At 49.1% G+C, this 23,952-nt stretch overlaps 1 protein-coding gene across 1 annotated transcript in view; it reads right to left on the bottom strand.

The window, feature by feature from the left end:
• LOC144789119 (membrane-spanning 4-domains subfamily A member 4A-like) overlaps window positions 1-23,716 on the bottom strand; it is a 315,859-nt gene extending 292,143 nt beyond the window's left edge. The window contains exon 1 of the mRNA XM_078665351.1: window positions 23,620-23,716. The gene's annotated coding sequence lies outside the window, so the exon portion shown is untranslated. The remainder of the gene's footprint in view (window positions 1-23,619) is intronic.
• Window positions 23,717-23,952: the final 236 nt, after the last annotated feature.

Genomic DNA, 23,952 nt, shown 5'->3' with positions numbered 1-23,952 from the left:
CTCTGCACTCAACAGCACTCTGCACTCAACAGCACACTGCACTCAACAGCACACAGCACTCAACAGCACACAGCACTCTGCACTAAACAGCACACAGCACTCTACACTCAACAGCACAACAGCACACTCAATCAATCAATCAATCAATCAATAGAATTTGTATAGCGCGCTACTCACCCGTTAGGGTCTCAAGGCGCTGAGGGGGGGGGGGTCGCTACTGCTCGAACAGCCAGGTCTTGAGTTGTTTCCTGAAGGAGAGATGGTCCAGGGTCAGCCGTAGGTGAGTGGTGAGGGAGTTCCATGTCTCGGCTGCCAGGTAGGAGAAGGATCTTCCTCCGACGGTGGATTTGCGGATTCATGGGACGGAGGCGAGCGCGAGGCTGGCCGAACAGGAGCTGGCGGGTGGGTGTGTAGAATGTGAGTCGGCTGTTGAGGTACTTCGGGCCCTTGTCGTGGAGAGCCTTGTGTGCGTGGGTGAGGAGTCTGAACGTGATCCTCTTGTTGACGGGATGCCAGTGCAGGTCTTTCAGGTGGGCCGAGATGTGGCTGTGGTGAGGGATGTCCAGGATGAGTCGTGCTGAGGCGTTCTGAATGTCTTTTCTGGAGTTTGGCTGTGGTTCCAGCGTAGAGGGTGTTCCCGTAGTCCAGACGGCTGGTGACGAGGGCCTGGGTGACCTTCTTCCTGGTTTCGGTGGGGATCCACCAGAAGATTCTTTTGGAGCATGCGCAGGGTGTTGAAGCAGGATGACAAGACGGCGTTGACTTGTTTGGTCATCGTGAGGGAGGAGTCCAGGATGAAGCCCAGGCTGCGTGCGTGGTCCGTTGGCTTCAGTGCGGTGCCCAGGGCAGGGGGCCACAAGGAGTCGTCCCAGGTGTAGGCAGGTGGTCCGAGGATGTTTCAGACGGCTGAGCTTCATCCATTCCGTGACGTCTATCATTCCTTCCTGGAGGTTGGCTTTGGCGGTGGCGGGGTCGTTGGTGAGGGAGAGGATCAGCTGGGTGTCGTCGGCGTGGGAGATGATGTTGAGGTTGTGTTGGCGTGCGATGGCTGCAAGAGGGTTCATGCAGACGTTGAAGAGGGACGGGCTGAGTGAGGATCCTTGCGGAACGCCGCAGATGACTTCGGTGGCCGAGGATCGAAACGGGGGGAGGCGGACTCTCTGGGTTCTTCCGTCGGGGAACGAGATGATCCACTCCAGGGCCGCTCCTTGGATTCCGGTGTTGCTGAGGCGCTGTATCAGGGTGCGGTGGCATACAGTGTCGAAGGCTGCTGAGAGGTCCAGGAGGATGAGGGCAGCAGTTTCTCCGTTGTCGAGCAGGGACCTGATGTCGTCGGTGGCTGCGATGAGGGCGGTCTCGGTGCTGTGGTTTGCTCGGAACCCGGACTGTGAGGGGTCGAGGGATCCGTTGGTCTCGAGGAAGGCGGAGAGTTATCTGTTGACGGTCTTCTCGATGACTTTGGCTGGAAAGGGGAGGAGCGAGATGGGGCGGAAGTTCTTGAAGTCCGTGGGGTCCGCGGTGGGTTTCTTCAGGAGGGTGCTCAGTTCGGCATGTTTCCAACTCTCCGGGAAGGTGGCGGATGCGAAGGAGCTGTTGATGATGTTCCGGAGTTGGGGTGCGATGATGGTGTCGGCTTTGTTGAAGATGTGGTGTGGGCAAGGGTCGGTAGCGGAGACGGAGTTGATGGTGTTCATCAGGTGGGTGGTGTCTTCAGTGCTGACCGGGGCCCAGGTGCGGATGGTGGTGGTGGGGGGCGTTGGTTCGGTGGTTGGGTCCGTGGTCTGCGCGCCGAAGCTGTTGTGTATGTCGGCGATCTTGCGGTGGAAGAACAAGGCGAGTGAGTCGCAGAGGTCTTGCGAGGGTGTGATGTCGTTGTTGCAGGCGCTGGGGTTGGATAGCTCTTTAACGATGCTGAAGAGTTCCTTGCTGTTGTGGGTGTTGTTTTCCAGGCGTTCTTTGAATGTTGTCTTCTTGGTGGTGCGGATCAGCTGGTGGTGTTTGCGGGTGGTGTTCTTGAGGGCGGTCATGTGTTCTGCTGTCTGGTCGTGGCGCCAGGCTTTCCCGAGGGCGCGGCAGTTTTTTGGGGAGTTTTTGAGTTCGTTGGTAAACCACGAGGCTTTCCTGCTTCCGGGTCTGCTGGGAGGATTCTTCAGTGGTGCGAGTTCGTCTGCGCAGTTGATGAACCACTGTGTGAGGTTGCGGGCTTCTTCGTTGGGGTCCTTCGTGTTGGTGGGCGGGTTGTGGCTGAGGTCGGTGGTGAGCTGGTCGGCGGTGATCTTACTCCAGCTTCTGCGGGGAACCTGTTGTGGGTGGTGGTGGGTCGTGGTTCTCCTGAAGCTGAAGTGGACGCAGCTGTGGTCTGTCCAGTGTAGTCCGGTTGAGTGGCTGAAGGAGATGTGCTTGCTGGAGGAGAAGATGGGGTCGAGCGTGTGGCCGGCGTAGTGGGTGGGGGTGTTCACCAGGTGCTTGAGTCCGAGGTTGGCGAGGTTATCCAGCAGGGCGGCGGTGTTGCAGTCCTTGTTGTTCTCCAGGTGGAAGTTGAGGTCCCCTAGGAGGATGTAGTCTGTGGAGGTGAGGGCGTGCGGACTAACGAAGTCGGCGATGGCTTCGCTGAATTGCGTGCGTGGTCCCGGGGGTCTGTAGATGAGGGTGCCTCTGAGGGTGGTCTTGGGGTCTGTGTGTATCTGGAAGTGGAGGTGCTCGGCGGCGGTGAGGGTGTCGTCGGAATTGGTCGTGATGCGGATGGTGTTTCTGTGGACGATGGCGATGCCTCCTCCGGTTTGGTTGACGCGGTCCCTCCGGGTGATCTTGTAGCCCTCCGGGATGGCTATGGCGATGTCGGGGGCTGAGGAGGCGTTCATCCATGTTTCTGTGAGGAAGGCGACGTCTGGTGATGTTGAGTCGAAGAGGTTCCAGAGTTCGACGGCGTGCCTGTGGACGGAGCGGATGTTGAGCAGGATGCACTTGAGGTGGTTGTTGCTGGGGCTCGGTGTGGCGGGCGCGGTGCAGGTTCGGAGGCAGGTGAATTGGCAGGCTTGGCAGGTGAAGGGTCCGTGGGTGCGTTTCGGGGTGGCTTGGTAGCAGGCGGGGTTCCGGCCGGCATTGAGTGCGTGGAGGGTTGCGGCGTCGTACGTTCGTCGGGTGCGCTGGCGTTGACGAGGACCAGGGGTCCTGGCGCTGGGTGCAGTCCAGGCACGGACGGGCGTAGACGGGCTTGCCTTTGGCACAATCTGCACGCCCGCTGCACGTGACCGCTGCGCGTACGCATGGACTCTGCCATGTGTGGTTCGGTGGGAGGGCGGAGAAGCAGGGAGGCGGGAGCAGGGAGGCGGGAGCGGGGTGGCGTGGGGATCGGGGTACAGAAGAAGAAGGGGGCAGGGCCGCAGGGGAGCAGCGGCAGGGAGCGGGGAGGGGGTAATGGCGGGAAAGCAGTCACGAGAGGTCAGGAAGCGGAGAGCACAGATCAGGGGCACAAGGAAGCATAAACCAAGCACAACAAGCACAGGGAACGACAAGTCAACGAAGAACACAGATCAGGGCACAAGGCAGAGGAAAAACAGCACAGGGAATGGCAGTCACAAGGAAAGAACAAACCTATGCCACAGGGGCAGCGGCGACCGAGCGGCGCAGGCAGGGAGACCGGGCGCACTCAGGGGGAGCCGCGCGGCGGGTGGAGCGACGTTCACAGGGTCAGGTCAGGTCACGCTTGCGGTCGCGCGGGCTAGCCCTAAATAGCCGGTGGGAGGGAGGAGCAGCTGGGAGGCGGGAGCGCGGTGGCGCGGTGATCGGGATACAGAAGAAGCACTCAGCACAAAGCACTCAACAGCACACAGCACTCTGCACTCAGCAGCACAGAGCACTCTGCACTCAACAGCACACAGCACTCTGCACTCAACACCATACTGCTCTCTCTGCACTCAACAGCACACAGCACTCAACAGCATACAGCACTCTGCACTCAACAGCACACAGCACTCTGCACTCATCAGCACACAGCACTCTGCAGTCATCAGCACACAGCACTCTGCACTCAACAGCACACAGCACTCTGCACTCAAAAGCACACAGCACTCTGCACTCAACAGCACTCTGCACTGCCATCTACTTTCAGGGCCCCGTCTGTTGCTGCGGTGTTTAGTTTGTCACGGCCGGGGAGCAGAGAGCCGGGCGGTGCTCCGGGTGACGTGCTTGGTTTCAGAGGGTGCCGTGACACTTCTTAGAAGAATTACTCACAGTGTTATGCAATCTGCAGTTCGGTTGGCAGGACAGAAAGAAAGATTGTTTCCCCGCAGCCCAGCCGCAAACAAACACTGTTCCTTGAAACGTGTCTCTGAGATCCCGAGCCGGACACCCCGGGTGGATCCCTTAGATGGGGAGCCCCCCTAAGATCCTTCGACCCTGGGACATTACAGGACATGTAAAACCTTCACTATGATGAGGGACTGAACAAACACTGTGTTCCCAGTGATGGTTCTCTTGTGGGGCATGATAGTGAGTGTGAGGGGGATAGGGTGGGTGGTATGCTCCTCTCTAGCTGCATTGGGCGTGGATAGTATTGCTTTATGTATATTGATGTTATGCCCTGAAGTGTTTTACTTGGAACCTTTCTATGGTTTATGTACTATGTAGTGCCCAGGACTGCGTTGCCTAGGATAAAATAATACAAGTTGTGTTTTAAAAAATAAACAAAATCAGGTGACCTGGCTACTTGATGCCAAGACGTGGCATTGCAGATTTTAGGTGCTAGGTGCAGGTGGCTGGCACAGTGTCGCACCTTGGCGCCTGCCTCAGATGCCCAAGCTGCCTATTACACTGCCGAGCCTGGCTGTTTTGTGGCTGGAGGTTTCTTTGATGTCTAAGTGCTAAATACTTTACAAATTGCCGCAGAAGTGTGCAGAAGCAGCCGGTCCTCCCCAGCCTGCCATCTAGTTTCAGGGCCCCGTCTGTTGCTGCATTGGGTGTTTAGTCTGGCACGGTGGCACGGCCGGGGATGTGATGGTTGATCCGGGTGATGTGGTCGGTTTCAGAGGGTGCCGTGACACTTCTTAGAAGAAACACTCACAGTGTTATGCAATCTGCAGTTCGGGTGGCAGGACGGAAAGAAAGATTGTTTCCCCGCAGCCCAGCCGCAAACAAACACTGTTCCTTGAAACGTTAAACTGCACGTTCAAGGAAAATTTCCCAACAACAGGGATTACTAGAAAATAAAAACACTTAATGTCAGACTGAAGTCAAGGTTTGGCCGGGAGGTGGCATGCGCACACACACAGCTGAGGAAAAAGAAACTCGAGAGTGGTGCACGCGCGCCCAGCATCTGTCTTCAATTACCACGGGCCTGACAGCCGCGATAGTTGCAGAAATATGGCTTTCTGGTGCACGTGACCGCACGCAATATGACATAGGCGGAGCTACTCTACCGCCTATGGCCTATTGCCTATTGCGTGCACTCTTCCAAAAACACACGCACGAGAAGGCCAATTGAAATGCAGCTGGCAAAAAAAAAAGATGAAAAAGCACGAGCAGCCAGGAATTTGTTAGGTAGGTTTTTGGAGGCCCTAAGCAAAGGACTCTTGGGCCACGCCCACACTGCTACGCAGTGTGACGTAGGCCCGAGCCCTAAAAACTATAGTGCCTTGGACAGCCCCGAAGTTATCGATGGAGCTGGAATATCATAGGATAAGATAGCCCCAGTCTGCCATTTGTCATGCACCAATAAATGTTCATTTTGTTATTTGTAAAATCTCTCCCATTTGCATAATGCAACTCATAATTGCTCGTATAGCTAAATTTGGGGCATAGCGCTTTTCAAAACCTACAGAAGAAATAAACAAAGGACGATAAAATATGCAAGCAATATTCCTGCTACATATTTACATTTAGACACTTGAAATTTGCACTCGAAGGAATACAAATACAAAAAAATGTAACATACGCAGATAGGCAGCTGAATATTCTCTGGCATGGCGCTTCTACACAGGGAGCCAATATATCCATACACAAAATGTCATTCCTTTAGAAGACACAAAGCCCAGCAGGGACAGCTCATCTGATCCACTGTGAGACACTCTGAGGCACCCTTGGGTAGAGCGTGTCCCCTCTCAGCATCCGTACAGAGGAGCAGATGTTTCATCTCAAGCACAGTTTGCAGACTCCTGTCACAAGTCCGTCCTCTCCCTTCGGGGAATGTGCAGCATTGAGGGACGAGGAAGGATGACAGCAGCACACAGAACCAGGGCGCAGGCGGGAAGATCTAACAAATTGGGCTGTGAAAGGACGTGGTAGAATGTGGCGTAACAGGCAAGGCCGTCAACTTTGAAGCTGGAGAACCAGGTTTGATTCTCAGCGTCGGCTCAACATCCTGTGATTCTGGACATTATTTCTTCTACATGTATGTACTTCTTGTCAAACTGCAAAAATCCTAACAGTGTTTCTCAGTGGGGGGGGCAGGAATCCGCAAGTCACATATATGTTCCTTACGGTGGATATGTGGCTGGTGGATAAGTATCCACCAGCCACACTCAGTGTCTCAGTGATACGACTAAGGCCAAATACGCTCTCCCCTATTCCTTCTTTTAACATCAGCTTTATACCAAATCTTTCTGTTCTATAACAGAAATGGACAAACATCACCCGGCGCCCGATTGCTGTGGAACTCTCGGGGAGGGCACGGCAACTACCAAAATTGCGTTCTTTAATCGAGCAGTAAATAGTTGTACCATACTAGAATTTCAAAAGGAACTCCTTGCGGGCTACCAGAAAGTAGCTCAGGAGAAGTCTCAAACTGTACCTCACACTGCACCAGTAAGGTGGACGCAACCCATGCAGGGAGGAGATTAATGTGCACAGCCTTCGTCGGCACAAAATGATAAATGCAGCACGGAACATGCTGGCCACCTCAGACCCTACGTCTATGAGAGAGCTTTAGGATGGGGACGGGGCACCCAGCGAAAGTGCGGCGGGTCCACCCAAATGGCATGAGCGTGTTGTTGACACTGGCAAGAGGGTCTCCTACAGTAACAACAACATCATCTGCACACTTGTCTCATGAGAAATGGCGGGTCCAGCCCCCGAAGCCCCTGAAAACTGACACCGGCTAAAGTCCAGAGATCAGCGCACCGCCTTATCCAGGAGCAGACAGTGGGCTGAAGACAATAACAAAATAAAAGGATCCCATCAGCTTTCCGCGATTTCAATGGCGCATTTGCCAGCAGCCGGTTACATACAGGGTGGGTGTAAGACCGGAGCACCTACCGTTGCTGATCATTTGCCTGTGCCGCTCTGTCTCCTCCGCGCAAACAATATGGTGTCCGTGAGCCCCCTTTCACTGTAAACGGGAAGTTCCCTTTCGGGGTGGACTGCAGGGTTCTCCAGCTCAGTACATCTTGTACTAAATAAATGGAACACTGTCTGACACAATAAGTTAAGCTGGTACAATGTTAGGGGAAAATAAAACAAAATGTTATATATACATATATTTTCTCTAGTCTCATCGTCGCAGTTTACAGTTGTCACAGCTCGTGCACCAAATAAAGTTGCGCCCATAATAGAAACAAGCTCTCACCATTGTGGAAAGGCAGAGGCTTGTTTAAATCGTGCTTTCTCAGTAATCAAAAAAAACAAAGTGCCTAAACGGAGTAATGAAGGAGAGAGTGTCACGCCGCCAGTACAAGATCTAGTCCGGGTGGGCGGGACAGGATTGCACTGTACCTTGTAGGCATGGTGCATTCCTGCCCTTTTCGTTTGACACATGGCCGCTGCAAAAATTGACCGATTTTAAACACTCGATTTCATGGCAGGCAAAAGCCTGAAGTTTGAAATAAAATTATTTCAATGTGACATCCCAGTTTCAAAAATGAGATTTACAAATAGGAAACTTTTGTAAGGGCTTTTAAAATTAACTTCACTGGTGGTTTTCAAGGTACTAGGGGACATATTTATCAAGGGTTTGTGTAGCGTTTGCACAACCAATGTGGCCCATGCATGACGCAAAACCTAAAATGCGATTTATCAAGCCACACAAGACCACTTAACATGGCATTGAGTGGCTTACTAAATCAGGTGTAATGCTATGCAACGCAAATGGCTGCGTTGCGTTATCCTGCACTGGGAAGGTACTCCATGAATTTTGATGCATTCACAGTTTACCATTGCTGGTAGACCTGGGAATGCGCCAAAATGCTATGCCTTCCCAGGTGAGGCGTAATGAGGAGAAACATCTTCATTTCTACTTGTTACTTCCTTTTTAGGTCTTGCTGAGTCAGCGCGCATGCGCTGCTCGAAGAGACATTTAGTAGCGGCTTTGGGAAGGGCTCCCAAAGCACTTCCCACTAATTTTACATCCCCTTTCCTCTTCTTTCCCCCTTCCATTCTCCTTCCCTACCTCTGCCCTCCCCAATCTCCAACCTCCATCTCCTTCTGTTTTATGGTCTTTATCTCCCTAATCCCTTTACTACTACCCCTCGTCAGGGGTAGTAAGCTCTATATCAATACAATTACCAGAGAGGATGTGGTCTAACGGCTAGGTCAGTTGACCTGAAATCTGAAGAACCGGGTTCGAGTCTCGGCAATGTCGTTCAACATCCTGTGATTCTGTGCACATAATGTAATCTCCCGGAGCCTACCTAAAATGAATGTGTCAGTCTGTACCGCAACCGGTGCTCATGTAAAGCGCTCTGATACCTGATACTTTCGGGTCAAGTTTACCCTATATAAAACTACAAAAAAACTAACAGACAATATCTAGAGCTCCTATGTCCATTTCTATTCCCCTGAAGTCTCATCTCTTCTCCCTGCTTCCTATCCCTTAAATGTACCACCCACATCCATATGCTCAGCCCTGCTTTTTTCACCCAATCATGCTATTGGCTTGAGACTTCTTCAAACACGTTTCGGCTCTGCCCAGTGGTTAATTCATCTCTCACCCAATCCTATCAGCTGTTTAGGTGTATCCTTCCGCTACCACTTTGCTTTCAACTGCCATTAAGTACTATTTGTAAACCAATGAAAGGACACAGTTCCTAAAGTGGGGTGCAAAAAGTCACCCAACCTTGAGGGTGCAAGAAAAGTCACCCATATATATAGAAAGAAAAAAGTACAAAGGAAAGAAAAGAAAATCTTAGGTAGGGATACCCACTGGTGAGGGGAAAGAAACCTTTGTCCTCTGTTGCCCTCACACACCCCAAGGGATGTCATGCTTCATCATCGGGCAGTTGCTCCTCGTAGGGCCGGCGCTGCAATTCCCTACGGGCCCCCGAAGGGACACTTTGTCGGAGATCTTTTGTAGGACTGCCGGATGGTGCATGGGGGTGTGCGGGGAGTGGGTTCAATGAGGGTAAAGAATAGAAGGAAGTGCGTGCAAAAATGATGAATGAGATAAAAAGGGTCAACATGCAGCGATCTTGTAACTGTTGTACCCTAGGCAGTCCGAAAACCGCAGAAATAAAATTGCCCCAAAGGCACACTATGCCCGGGTGACAAAAGGTCATAGGTCGACATGTTTCGCGCTTGTCTCGCCCATATAGGGTCGTTTGCGCTTCTTCAGAACCAAAGTAATTCAAATAAGTGAAGTGCACGTGAATAATGTCTATAAAATAAAATACCCTCTGTCTCAATCAGGGTGGAACAGCAATATGTTTCTATTCTTTACCCTCATTGAACCCACTCCCCGCACACCCCCATGCACCATCCGGCAGTCCTACAAAAGATCTCCGACAAAGTGTCCCTTCGGGGGCCCGTAGGGAATTGCAGCGCCGGCCCTACGAGGAGCAACTGCCCGATGATGAAGCATGACATCCCTTGGGGTGTGTGAGGGCAACAGAGGACAAAGGTTTCTTTCCCCTCACCAGTGGGTATCCCTACCTAAGATTTTCTTTTCTTTCCTTTGTGCTTTTTTCTTTCTATATATATGGGTGACTTTTCTTGCACCCTCAAGGTTGGGTGACTTTTTGCACCCCACTTTAGGAACTGTGTCCTTTCATTGGTTTACACGTATGCATTAGGAGCATGGACACTGGACCTTTATTAGCTCCTAGGTCCCCCCCTCTTTTGTGTGATTAAGTACTATTTCACATTTATGATCCTTTATTTGAAATAGAAGCAAAAATAGGTCATTATCGAAGACATAGGAGACTCAATAAAGTGTGCCTTTTATTTCATATTTGTCTTCAATACTCTTAAGCTGCATGCATTGGCACATTAAACCCAGAAAGTATGTTCTCGCCAAAAAAATCTTATTTACTATATTATAAAGAAGGCCAGCCACGTGCCTTACCTGTATCCCTATATGTGCAAGGGGTGATTGCCAGACTTTTTTCCCTCTAAATGTTTTTGACATGGTGGCCCTCATATCTATTATTGTCATTAGTCTGTTCCAGATGAATTTCACTTGATGTTTGGCAGGCAAGTTTGAAAGAAAACCTCTAGCCTTAAGGCTGGTATTTTTTGTTTAAGATTTGCATCAACGATTATGACTGCCAAGGGTGTATTCAAACCACAATCTTGAAGCTCTTTTCCAGATTTTTCAATCACTGTGATACATGCCCCCACAAGGAGATACATCCCCGTTGTAAGGTTGGATGCCAACTTATTTTCAAAATATTTGCAAGAAAGGATTTTATCCTTCTCTGAATAGCATTTGTTTTAAATATGTTGCCGACGTGTTGTACTTCTTCTCCCAAGAAAGTTATATTGTCATCTTTCGACTTGTGTGGAGTGAGCTCAGGGAGAAGCAAGCCTGGCATATATCCCAACCACATTCTGGAAGGATTGTGTCCCACTACGTATAGCATTTTGTACCTACCCTGTAATTCTGTAGTTTGCAGATATTCCTTTGCACTATTTTTCATTGGCTTCAGTGCTCACTCTCCACTGGGTCACTTTTTCATTGATGTCTGCTTGACCCTCAGGATAAAGATTCTTGAGATCGAAAGGCCGTCGACACTAAAACAACCGAACTCCTTGTTTTTTATTATATAAACAAGCATTGGCATAGCCAATAGGTCTTGCATTTGGGACCTTATAAGTGTTTAGCCATGCAACAGTTGGTGTTGTTGCACCAAGGATATTCTGCTGCATAACTAAATACTTACAGGGTCCAAAAAGCGAGACCTATTGGCTATGCCAATGCTTGTTTTCAATGGATGAGGCATTGTGAATGTACTGCTTTGCCTTTAATTAACATGAAAATGGGTAATTTTCCTTTGAAAATACCAGTAGAGAAATGACAATGCTTTTTATGATAGTAGTGATAAGGATAGTTTCCTAGCTGAATTTTTAGGCAGCTTCGGAGACTTCAGCCTACTTATAAACCCGTGGAAAATCAAGCACATTTATAATAGGGCTATTGGGTCATGCCAGGTATTTGGATAGGTTTACATATTTTAGTATTGTCATTTTCCTCTTGCCAACTAATCAGTGGATAAACAAAGAATCACTTAAGCCGTCAGTGACGAAAGCACATGTGGAAGTACCCTTAACATGTTTCAGGATAATTCTCTGTAGTCCTACCTACCTCACATTTAATGTAAGAGCAAAACCATATCGGATACTTTATAACAATTGTTTACCTATATCTCTTTGTTGACCTTTTAGCAGGTGCAGAAATGTAGACACAAAACGTCACTTTTCACAAGATCTACCGTAACTCTGCTCTTCTCTCCTGAGGTCATGGGAATAAAATGCTTCGTAATGCAACAAACAAAATCTGTGTTTGAGTTGGCAAAATGCGGTGCTCTGTAGTTCATTAATGTGCTCTGAAAGTGGCTACGACTTGCTTCATCTATACAGGTTGTTGTAACAACCCATTTGTGGTAGTCCTGGTCCAGGAGGGCTGGCTTGGGTTCATGCCATCACTTCCAGCCCATAAATCCTCATGAGGGCAGACCTCTCACCAATAGACCTGCCTCAGATTTGGTAGATGGAGATTGAGTTTTTGTGGTTGCTGGGGGTGCACTGTTTTAACATACAGGTCTTAGCACAGAGCAAAGGAGAAATTTTCGGGAAAACAGATTTGTCACCAAGGAATGAGAGAGATAAACTACAGAGGTTGGACTTCAAATCCCACAATTCAACACGTTAAATGGGAGCTATCAGGGCAGGGAAAAACAACGGGGCAGATTTACAAGCCCGTTGCGACACTTTTACGCCGCCTTTGCATCACTTTTGTACGCAGCAGCGGCGTAAACCATGCACCACGTTGCGACTTATTTACAACGTGACGCATCTAGGCAGATGCGTCACGTTGTAAAGCCCTGCGCCACATGAAACCTGCGTCAGGTTTCATGTGGGCGTTCTGTCACAGGGTGGGCGTTCCCTCGCAGGAAAGCCCCGTAAAACTGACGCACTGAAATCTACAAGATTTCACTGAGTCCGTTTTACGACGCTGCTGCGTCAAATCCTTACGCCTGCTTGAAGCAGGCGTAAGGAGTGAGGCACAATGTTGAGTATGGGCGGCCCCTGTGCATTGAAGGAGTTGTGTCGCGCTTGCTATTTGACTTCAGCAATGCGCCGCCCTTGTGCCTCAAGATGCGTCACGCATGGTGCGCCGCATTGTAAATGCGACGCATCTGTGGTGGTGCCAGGGGGGGGATTACGTGACGCATCTGTTCTGGCGCATGCCTGCTGATTTGCAGAGATGCGCCAGAAGACGTAAATATGCCCCCACAAGTTTAAAACACAAAACAGGTGATAAAATAGGCAATCACAGGCAGGTCAAAACTACAATTTTAAACTGTACCAACCACAGGCAAAGACAGTAATCACAGAAAGGGAAAATCGTTTCTTAAACAACTTTTTGTTTTGGGAAGAGACAGCACTAGTCTGTCTCATTACCACTTCCTGGACTCTGCTCACTGCAGTCTGGGGCACAGGTAGGCTGCAACTCACAAGATGGAGGAGAATAATTTGGGGTGCACCCAGCAAGGCCTTATGGGGCCTGGGCAGGTGTGAGAGGAGGGCTCAGACTTGCCTGGTAGCTGAATACCCAATGGTCTGCTGGCCTGGGGGTGGGGGCCGGGGAGCTGCTTTTCCTGTTCAGAATCTTCTAGGAGACAGACAGGCTCAATCCACACTTTGGACTACTGCAGGTAAAGGCCTCGCTAACTTGAAATCTAACAATACTGTTTGAATAACACTTTACTCCCTCTGCTGGCCAAAAAACAAAGTGCAAAAGCCCTAGTAAACACAGTTTAAACAGCTCACAGAAGCACCCTCTGATGTAGAATATCCCTGTTGCTTGGGGGGAGGGAGGAGGGGGAGGGAGGGGGAGTATGCCTCACAGGATTGTTTTTGTGCAGGAATGTGCCCCTCTCTACACATAAACAATCCTGCATGCAAAGCAGGCACCCTTGTACCATAATGCGAGGGTGCCTGCTTTGGCGCTAGGCAACCCATTGTGAAAGGATAGGAATAAGCTGTATTGTAACAAATACAACAGATTCCTGCCCATTTTGTGTAATGCAGCTGTGTTGCACAAAACCTCCACCAAAAGTCCCCTGCCTGGAGTGCATCCATGTGCATTGTGTGAATTGTGGTTGTGAGAAGTTGGCCTGGTATATGATGTCCACTATTCTAGTGGGCACCTTGCACCAGTCCAAACAACCCTTATGGTGATGGTTGTAAAGTCAACCTTATAGACCAGCTATCCTAGTGGTAGCATGGACAAAGCAGTCTTAGGCTAAAACTTCAGAGAGCATGTGAAGCCAGCTGTTTTACCAATAGTAGTCCGTTGAATATCAAATAAAAGGACACCACACAAGGTATATATCAAATATATATGTATTTATTACTAACACAACCCCTCTGTACTATTTATGAGGTCAGAGTTCGAGATACAGCACAAGTTACTCAATAAGCATACTATAAGTTTCACAAATACAATTCTGCCCTAGGGGCCTAACGAACCATATACTAAGTAAGTGGTATAAGAACCACTTCAGGAAAGGTGAGTAGGCCTAGGGCCTATGAAATCGCTGGGGCTACACTGAACAACCAAAAGGTTAGGAAGTAGGAGTCCCACAGGATGCTTGTGCAGTGTCTAAACACACACGCGAGTTACCATAGAGTTTCAATGGGAACGTAAAAGTTACAAAGTAGCAGATTTCGGACACTTCCGGGTGGACTACAAGAAAACCCTGTTAAACTAGGACACTTGGTTAGTTATTACCCACGGGAGCACCGGAGTACTCGAGTTACCTCACCCAGGGAAGCCATGTGCATAGGTGTTCTTTCGTGTCGGGTTTCGTTTCTGAATCCTATGGAGAGCTGAAAGAAAGTGCTGCAAGAGACCAGGAGGAAAGTGTCCGGATGGATCCAAGGGTGGATCAGAGTAGTGAAGAACCTCAAAGCATAGGGGACAGAGTCTGGGTCACTAGCAAGTTACCAGGAAGGAACCAGGAAGGAACCAGGAAGGACCCAGGGGATGTCGAGATGCAATCAGGTGTAGAGGTGAAGATTGTCCCCGCAGCCATGAGGTCCAGTAGGCGTCGATGATGACCAGGAGCTGGAGTCGAGCTATCCCATAACGGATCTAGCTGTTGGCGGTGTCGGTATCCTGATTGGACCCAACAAACCTTGGCAAATGCAATCCACGCAGGATTGGAAGATTGGCTTCTGTTCAGACCAGCAAGGTCTGGGGAGCTTCTCCTTTGCAGGGAAGCAGGAGCAAGCCCGGAGCGACCAGGCAAGCGGTGGTGTTTCAAACAGAAGTCTTCAGAGGAACCACTAGCCAATGGGCTAGCAACCGCAAAGACGAGTTGAGCTGAAATGCAGGGGCAGGCCCCATGCGGAGGGCTGTGCTTCAGTGCAAATGCTGGTCGGCTCTGGGGCTTCTCAAACCCCAATGCACAACTTTGAGGGTGCCTCAGAAGTTGCACAGGTAGTAAAAAGCAGGTAGTCCAGGATGTCCGGTCCCACGCCTCTTGTGTCCGCCACGGGTCTCAGCTTTGATGTGGATGTGGGTCAGAGTCAGAGAAGTCTGAAAGTCCAGATTCTGCGTCGCTAAGTCTTCGGGTTCCAGCGGGAGCATCGACAAAGCAAACCGGCAAGTTACTGATGGTGCCTGTTTGCACAGGGTGGTCACTCCTTGACCACACGGGAGATGTCTTCAGTCTTCCAGTCGAAATGGAACGTCGAAGGTCCAAGAGTTATTTCAGAGTTTCTTTCTAGGATAATCTAATGTCTCTAGACACAGCTCCTAAATTTATACCAAACTAAGGGGCTGGATTACCTACTAGGTCCCTCCTATGGGTGGAACCTGAGAAGGGGGTGGTTACACCCCTTTCTCTTTGTCCAGTTTCGCGCCAGAGCTGGGGCTGGAGTGCTCCAGCAACTGGTTTGAACCAGGCTATGCATGGAGCACCTTGTGTGCCCCAGGCAGTGTCTGGAAACAGCAGTTTCCATTGAACCCACCCTGCCCCAATCTACTACAGGCTGTCTGGGGAGGTGCTAGCACCTCCCTCGACAGGAAACCTATTGTCCAGGCCTCCCCTGCCGGAGTTTCATCCAGCAGCAGGAGGTCAGACTCGTGTCTGTGGCAGCAGCATCTATTTTGTGATGCTGAGGCTCTGTTTAACTTTAACCGGGTAAAGCAGTAACTACATATCTTCTCCCTCTAGAAGGGTGGAATGCTACCACCGCCGCCAGGACTGGCGGGGAGGGTAGTATTCCAAAGTGTTTAACACCTTACACAACATGTTTTGATAAAGCCGAACCAAAGTTAGCATTAACCGTGAGGATTATAATGCACTTAAGAGTATATGGTATGGCTATATCATAGAACAGCTATAAAGACATGGTTCCGAAAGCTGCAGACAGGCTCAGTTAATGCTAGAGCACCATCTCACATAAAACCAAGCACTGTGCCTTCAGGATTGTCAAGGCCTGCCATAGGAGTGACTTATAGGCATATATGTGGTGGCCAGCCATGGGTGGCATAATTCATGCTGCGTCCCCTGGTAGGCCTTGGATGCACCTGTGCCCTGGGTACCTATGGTACACTATACAGGGGCTCACAAATCAATCAATCAATACATTTGTAGAGCGCGCTACTCACCTGTGAGGGTCTCAAGGTGCGGAGGAGAAGGGGGGGGGGGTGCTGCTACTGCTCCAATAGCCAGGTCTTGAGGTGTTTCCTGAAGGTGAGATGGTCCTGGGTCAGTCGTAAGTGTGCGGGGAGGGAGTTCCATGTCTTCTCTGCAAGGTAGGAGAACGATCTTCCTCCCGAGGTGGTTCTGTGAATCCTTGGGACGGTGGCGAGGGCGAGGCTGGAGGAGCAGAGTTGGCGGGTGGGGGTCCATGCGCTGAGGCTGGTGTTGGGGGTCGTTGGTGTGGTGGTTGGAGGCGGAGTCTGGGGTCCGAAGCTGTCGTGCATATCTGCGATCTTGCGGTGGAAGAATGTGGCGAGGGAGTTGCAGAGGTCTTGCGACGGTGTGATGTCGTTGTTGTGGGAGTTGGGGTTGGAGAGCTCTTTGACGATGCTGAAGAGTTCCTTGCTGTTGTGGGCGTTGTTGTCCAGCCGCTCTTTGAATGATGTCCTTTTGGTGGTGCGGATCATCTGGTGGTATTTGCAGGTGGCGTTCTTGAGGGCTGTCAGGTTTTCTGATGTCCGTTTGTGGCGCCAAGCTTTTTCGAGGGTTCGGCATGATTTCTTTGCGATTTTGAGGGCGTCTGTGAACCAGGGGGTTTTTCTGTTGCTTGTCTTGCCTGGGGGTTTCTTCAGAGGAGCGAGGTTGTCGGTGCAGTTGGTGATCCACCGTGCGAGATTGTGTGCTGCGTCGTTGGCGTTGGGGGTGTTGAGAGGTGGGTTCTGGCTCAGTGATGTGGTCAGCTGGTCTGTGGTGACTTTGCTCCAGCATCTGCGGGGGATCTGAAGCGTCTGGTGGTGGGAGGTGGTCTTCTTGAAGGTGAAGTGGATGCAGCTGTGGTCGGTCCAGTGTGGTCTGGTGGAGTGGCTGAAGGAGACATGGTTGCTCGCGGAGAAGATGGGTCCGAGTGTGTGGCCGGCGAGGTGGGTGGGCGTGTCCACTAGTTGCTTGAGTCCGAGGTTGGCAAGGTTGTCGAGCAGGGTGGCGGTGTTGTTGTTGTTGTTTTTCTCCAGGTGGAAGTTCAGGTTCCCTAGGAGGATGTACTCTGGTGAGGCTAGGGCGTGCGGGCTGATGAAGTCGGCGATGGTTTCGCTGAATTGTGTCCGTGGGCCCAGGGGTCTGAGGATGAGTGTTCCTCTGAGGGTGGTCTGGGGGTCGGTGTGGATCTGGTAGTGTAGGTGTTCGGCAGCGGTGAGTGTGTCTTCGGTGTTGGTCGTGACGCTGATGGTGTTCCTGTAGATGATGGCGATTCCTCCTCCAGGTTTGTTGACGCGGTCCTTCCGGGTGATTTTGTAGCCGTCCGGGATGGCTATGGCGATGTCGGGGGCCAAAGAGGCGTTCATCCAGGTTTCCGTGAGGAAGGCGACGTCTGGTGCTGTAGTATCAAGGAGCTCCCAGAGTTCAACGGCGTGTTTGTGGACGGAGCGGGTGTTGAGGAGGATGCACTTGAGGTGGTTGTTGTTGTCGTTGCTGTGTTCGGTGGGCGGCGTGCAGGTTCGGAGGCAGGTGAATTTGCAGGCTTGGCAGGTGAAGGGTCCCTGGGTGCGCCTCGGGGTGGCTCGGTGGCAGGCGGCAGGTCGTCCGGTGTTGAGTGTGATGAGGGTGGCGGTGTCGTATCTCAGTTGGGTGCCCTGGCAATGTCTGGGGCCAGGGGTTTTGGCGCAGACGGGCTTGCCTTAGGCGCACCTTCGGCGCAGCGGCCACCATATAAGGGTAGCTGGGGAGGAGGAGTCAGCTGGGAGGCGGGAGGCGGGAGGTCAGGATGGCGAATGGGCGCAGGGGGCAGGGCCGCACGGGGGTCAGCGGCGGGAAAAAACGGGAGGGCAGAGACAAAGGCGAGAAAATTAGGAGAAATGAGGGAGGGAGGGACACAGGTCAGGATAGCGCACACACACACAGGGGTATAAAAAAGGAAGAGGGCACGCAGGCACACAGGGGCGCATGGGAGCACAGGCAGTCAAGTGCGGTCCCCCAGGTGAGACCATGAGCGGAGAAATGCGAGGCGGCAGGAATCAGCCGCTCAGCAGGAGACAGCCAGGCAGGGCGGGCACAGGCACAGCAGTGGGGAAGCGACCTACCCAGGAGGGTCAAAGGTGACCCAATACCCAATTAGGTATGTACCTAAAGTACATAGTATACATTTAGAGAGAGAACAGCTGGGCTGTGGGTCTGATTAGCAGGCACACAGCCACACTAAAGTCGGAAAACCAGAGTATCACAGCAAAAAGTGGGGGTGACCATAGGAAGCAGACCCTACTCGCCTACAGTGGTCCCAAACTTTCAAGTTCCATCTTGGAGCTTCCAGACCATTGGATTTTGTTTTTGACCCCTTGGCCCCTCGAGAGGAACTTCGTGAAGAAGTTCCAGATGCTTGGAGAAGTTTAGAGCAAATGCGAGGAAATGAAACTCCATAAGGTGACTAAGTGCCAGAAAGTGTCTTTTCTTTAAAAATTCATATCTCCCATTTCTTGCATAGGATTTTTGTCATTTTGGTGTTGTTTTAAGGATAAAATATTTCCTATTGTTATGAATTGTTGTGATATTTTTATTATGTTTTGTGTCTTATTTATTTACTGAATTGGTGTTTTTAAATGCTTTACATACCTGTCTCCTAAGTTAACCCTGCCTGCTCGCAGCCAAGCTACCCTGGGATGAGCATGGGAATAATTTACTGAGACCTGTCCTGAACCCTAGACTGTGTTAGTTGCCTTATTGCCAGCGGTAGATGCATATTTACCACTACTAATAACAAACTTTCTAACAAAAAAGTGATGCCTGGCTCTAAAAATAAGACCCCTAGTATATACTGATACCCTAGGGTGAGGTTTTTCCCAAGTGCGATAAATTCTTCCTATTCCAAGTGTTGGCACTGGATGTGAGGTATTACATATGGATTCAGTATTCACCACAATGAAATCAGCTTGTATTGTTTTTTACCAGCTTTTGTTCCAAGCAAATTCCATCAGTGAAAAACAGAGAGCGGAACCAAATATCTCACTGCTCTGAATACTGATCCCAACGTGTGGAAAATTGACAGCGATCAGTGCTAGCATTTAGCTGAAGGCATCTCGTTTTCGGCAGCCATTTTGTCTGCCAGGTGCTCACCATGTGCTCTTTCCTACTTCACTGTCGTTTACCCTTGTGCTCTGCTTAGAGGACTAGCTATACTTAGGGGCATATTTACAAGTTCTAGCGCATCTCTGCAAATCATGCGCCAGAACAGATGCGTCACGCAATCCCCTCCTTGCGCCACCACAGATGCGCCGCATTTACAATGCGTGGTACAAAAGGGGGTGGGGTCCATCACCACCCCCTTTTGTACCGCATTTACAATGCGGCGCACAATGGTGCAAGGAAGGGCAGATGCGTGACGCATCTTGTGGTGTACGGGCGGCGCATTGCTGGAGTCGCGCCGCAAGCGCGATGAAACTCCTGCAAGGCACTGGGGCCACCCATATTCAACGTGGTGCGTCACTCCTTACGCCTGCTTGAAGCAGGCGTAAGGATTTGACGCAGCAGAGTTGTAAAACTGACTCAGTGAAATCTTGGAGATTTCACTGCGTCAGTTTTACTGGGCTTTCCTGCGAGGGAACGCCCACCCTGCGACAGAACGCCCACATGAAACCTGACGCAGGTTTCATGTGGTGCAGGGCGTTACAACGTGACGCATCTGCCTAGATGCGTCACGTTGTAAATAAGTCGCAACGTGGCGCATTGTTTACACCGCTGCTGCATCATAAAAGTGACGCAACGGCGGCGTAAAAGTGTCGCAAAGGGCTTGTAAATCTGCCCCTTAAACTCTGCCACCCTGCACATGCGCAGAGGAACCTGTAACTGTTCATACATTAGTTTAAGTCTGTAACTGTCAGGTTGTTTCTACCGGAGTCAGCAACTGCTAGCTCCTCCATTACTATTGACTGTGCATTTATGTATGACCATCTTTGTATGTAACTCTCCGATGTGTGCTTGTACCGCCCTCTTTTGGGACCCTGTGTGAGTATAAAAGACCCATGGTTCTTCTACTCCTTATGCTACTTCATACACTACCGAAGGGTGCTGTGTGAATGTAGTTCCACCTCATGAGGTTTAATAAACATTTATTTTATCCTTTCAGTTTCCGTGCCAACTTCTATTTACTTGTCTGAGGACTTGCGTGCAGAGAAGGGCGAACCCCTAGCACTGGTAGCCCTGGATGAGGCCCACCTCTACAAAAGTCATTCTGCCCCTGAGCATCCAGCACACTCCATCTAATGTAGAACCTTTTGACTCCTCAACCTTGCTATCCGGAGAGAGTGCTAAAAGGCACCAATTATGGCTGTGTAATTGGAGTACACCAGTACTGTGCCTCTAACACACCAATGGTCAATTAGAGTTGCCCAATAACCATTAATTGGCCCAGGAACCAAAGAAAAACCTCACACAAATGGTGCATTTTGCAGTTCAATTTTGACATGCAATGTTTAACTATTCATATGTTCGGAATGGTATTTATGAAATGCTTCAAAACATTTGTGGTGTGCCAGACATGGGTGCTGGGACTCACCTTCACCGAGAGAACATTCTAAACAAGATGCCCCAAAGTCAGTTTCCTCAGCACAGATTCCCACAAAGTATCTCAAGAGCAATACGAATGAAAGACAGCTCAAAACTCTAATGATACAATGCTACACACACATATGTCAAATAACTATGGCAGCTTTTTCATTTTGAATCCTGCCTTTCAGGTCAAGCTATTTGGAATAGTTGTTTAGGTAGAAAAAGTTAAAAAACCCTAAAAATCACAGCTGATCAACAGCAAAGCTAGATATATCATACATTTTAATGTCACTGAACCTACACTATGAGGCAGACAGGTTACAGACTGCCTGATAGAAGTCCAGATAATATAGAAGTGAACTTCCTTTGCTGCCAGGGAGCTCAGATCAGCAATAAGTCACTCTATCTGCTACAAAGCCCCCCACGACGCAGGACCAGCATACCAAATCAACGACTCTCATTCCACGTACACTTCAGACACCTCCTCCCCGCCCAACTGGCCCTCGGATCCTCAAGACCAGGAATGTAGGAAGATCCTTTTCCTACCTCTCTGCCAAAACATGGAACACCCTGCCTCTCCACCTCAGGCTTTCCCGGTCGCTGACCCAATTCAGGAAAGAACTCAAGACCTGGTTCTTCAACTGAACCGCATTGCCCAATCTGACCTGCAGCCCGACCCCCCCCACCTCCATCCTACCCCCACCCCCTTAAGACCCTCAAGGATGAGTAGCAGCGCTTAACAAGTACTGATTGGTTGCTTGAACCTCAATATGAATTATAACTCAAATATCAGCTTTAAATATGCTTCAGAGAAACTATCATTTGGCACAGTTTCAGGAAATACGATAAAATATAGTGGCTTTAATTTGGATAAATTAGAACAATGGCCCCAATGAAAAAGTTTAATTTTGATTAAGAAAATATTTTTTTATTTAACTATAGACAAAATGTATTTTCTAGTAATTATGTCATCAAATATCAGCTGATTAATTGCATCAAATTAACAAATGTACTGCTGTCACATACAGACCGATTTGCCTATCATCATCATCACATACCAACATTTTTCATCCTATGACAAGAATTGTCCCCTCCGTAAACAACGAGGATGGTTAGAATTACATCAGAATACCTACAACAGTCCCATGAGGGGTATCATTGGGCCAGCATTCCCATAATGCAATGAAAAGCCATAATTATGTCAAGATCAATTATGGAGACACAGGATGCCAACAATGGGTCTTTATTATGCCAGACATAGCCAAATATTTGACAAGCAAGGCCACAACACAGCAGAAATTGGTCACTAATAATTTAATGTAATTATTACTTGATTCGACTCGTATAGAGCCATAAAAGTTTGCATCGCAAAGAAAATACAATACAGTACACAGTAAAATGTTGATGCTGGGAGTTAATCCATTAAATACAGTAAATATTTAGTACTTGCTACGCATTTTTAGAGCACTCAAAATGTAAATTAACACAACATAAATGACTTCTGGACTTCCCAAGTCATAATGGGAACTAGTCTCCAAGGATTGAAACAAAGGACGAAGAAAATGACTTCTCAGTGTAATATACAAAGAGCAGAATAGGATGAAGTGCTTGGTGCATTGGCGTGCAAAACCATCTCATAGACAGGGAGGGAGTGATAGAAACCATGGGCCCTGTACTGGAAAAGCTGCCAAAAAGTGTAAAATGTGGTCAGCAGAAACTGTTGTCTTGTATTTGAGATTATCTGAAATGAAATGCTGATTTTGCACTCATCTAAAAAAAAGTGCTGTTTTTTGCACTATTATACAAGGGAGAGACCGAATGTTGCCAAGAATGCTCAGAATTTTCCAAGCATAGCCAATTAATACGGAAAGCTCATTATATTCCAAAGATGGGCCACCATTTGCCATCAATAGACATAATGTTGACAAAGATGGTCATAATATCACCGATGAGCCATCATTATGCCAGAGATAGCCAGACTTTAGTTGAGATGGCCCACAACATGGCACAGTTAGCCAGGGTAAAAACCCTACCCTACCTGATGCCACCCAGACCAACAAAATTCCACAACCATACACACGCATCATCAGTGCACGTGCACTATTCATTCTCTAAGATGTACCGCTATATGTATCAAGCTATTTAGCATTCGCAAAGGCCGAAATTCTGCGAATTTCGGCCTTTGCGAATGCTAAATAGACAAATGGAATGTATCAAACAAGTTTGATGCAAAATAAGGATTAGCAAAATTTGCTAATCCTTATTTTGCGATTGCACTTAAGGAATTGCAAATTTTGCGATTCCTTAAATGCAATGTATCAAACAAATATTATGGAAAAAATGCCATTAAGGATTAGCAAATTACCACCAACTTCTAGTTGGTGGTAATTTGCGAATTCTTATCAAAAAGCTTTTTTGAAAAAAACCAAAGGTGCCATATGACGCCCATACATGTATGTGCGCCATATGCCCCCAAATGTCTTTTTCAGGGGTGCAGCAGGGTGTTCTTGAGACACCCCTGCACCCTTGGAAAAATCCCTAATTTGCGATCAGCAAATTGCTAATTGCAAATTGCACTTTCATTCCTATGGGCCTCCTGGCCCATGGAAATGAAGGGGTAATTTGCGAATGACAATTTGCTAATCTCAAATTAGGAATGCTAAGGAATCGCTATTGGAAAGCGATTTTGTACATACATACCGTTTTGCATTTCCTAAATAGCGATTCCTTAAAATTCGCTATTTAGGAAATGCAAAATGGTTTGTTGATACATATAGTGGCTAGTTTCATATACTAACTCATGTACACGCACACACGCAGCACACACGCATGCGCCTCATCACTCGAGGGTTGGTTGGTGTTTACACCACTCTTCATGCTGGTAAAAAGCTCGGGCTGATTTTTAAGATGCACACTGCACCTAGAAGGATGTCTAAGGCGGGGGTTATTTCAAAGGCAGATATTAGCTAAGTTAGCGGCCGCTACGTTTAGGCTCTAAGCTTACCTAATGCCGTGTAATAGCTGGTATCCCCGTCGTAGGGTTGTGTGTGTTGTGCATCCCCGCTCTTCTGCACCTCTGGGTTTCGAAAGTGAGCCCGGGCAGGTTCAGACAGAAGCAGCAGATCACCACTCGGGTTGAGTTAGAGGATACACGATGCAACAGGATGTTAACTCTGGCGATAAATCGTATGGAACTTCAAGTTCTCTATTATTGCAGCTGGACATTGCTGCCCGAGTAGGTAGAGACACAGAAACCGCAATAATTACAAAGAATGAAACTTGATTCAAAAGGACAATTAAGTTAAAAAAGCATTGTGAAAGCAAGAAAAATATTTGC

The sequence above is a fragment of the Lissotriton helveticus genome, chromosome 1_1 (genome assembly GCF_964261635.1).
Source record: "Lissotriton helveticus chromosome 1_1, aLisHel1.1, whole genome shotgun sequence".
NCBI classification, from domain to species: domain Eukaryota; kingdom Metazoa; phylum Chordata; class Amphibia; order Caudata; family Salamandridae; genus Lissotriton; species Lissotriton helveticus.
The sequence above is the reverse complement of the archived record's forward strand: the minus strand, read 5'-3'. Positions and strand labels throughout refer to the sequence as shown.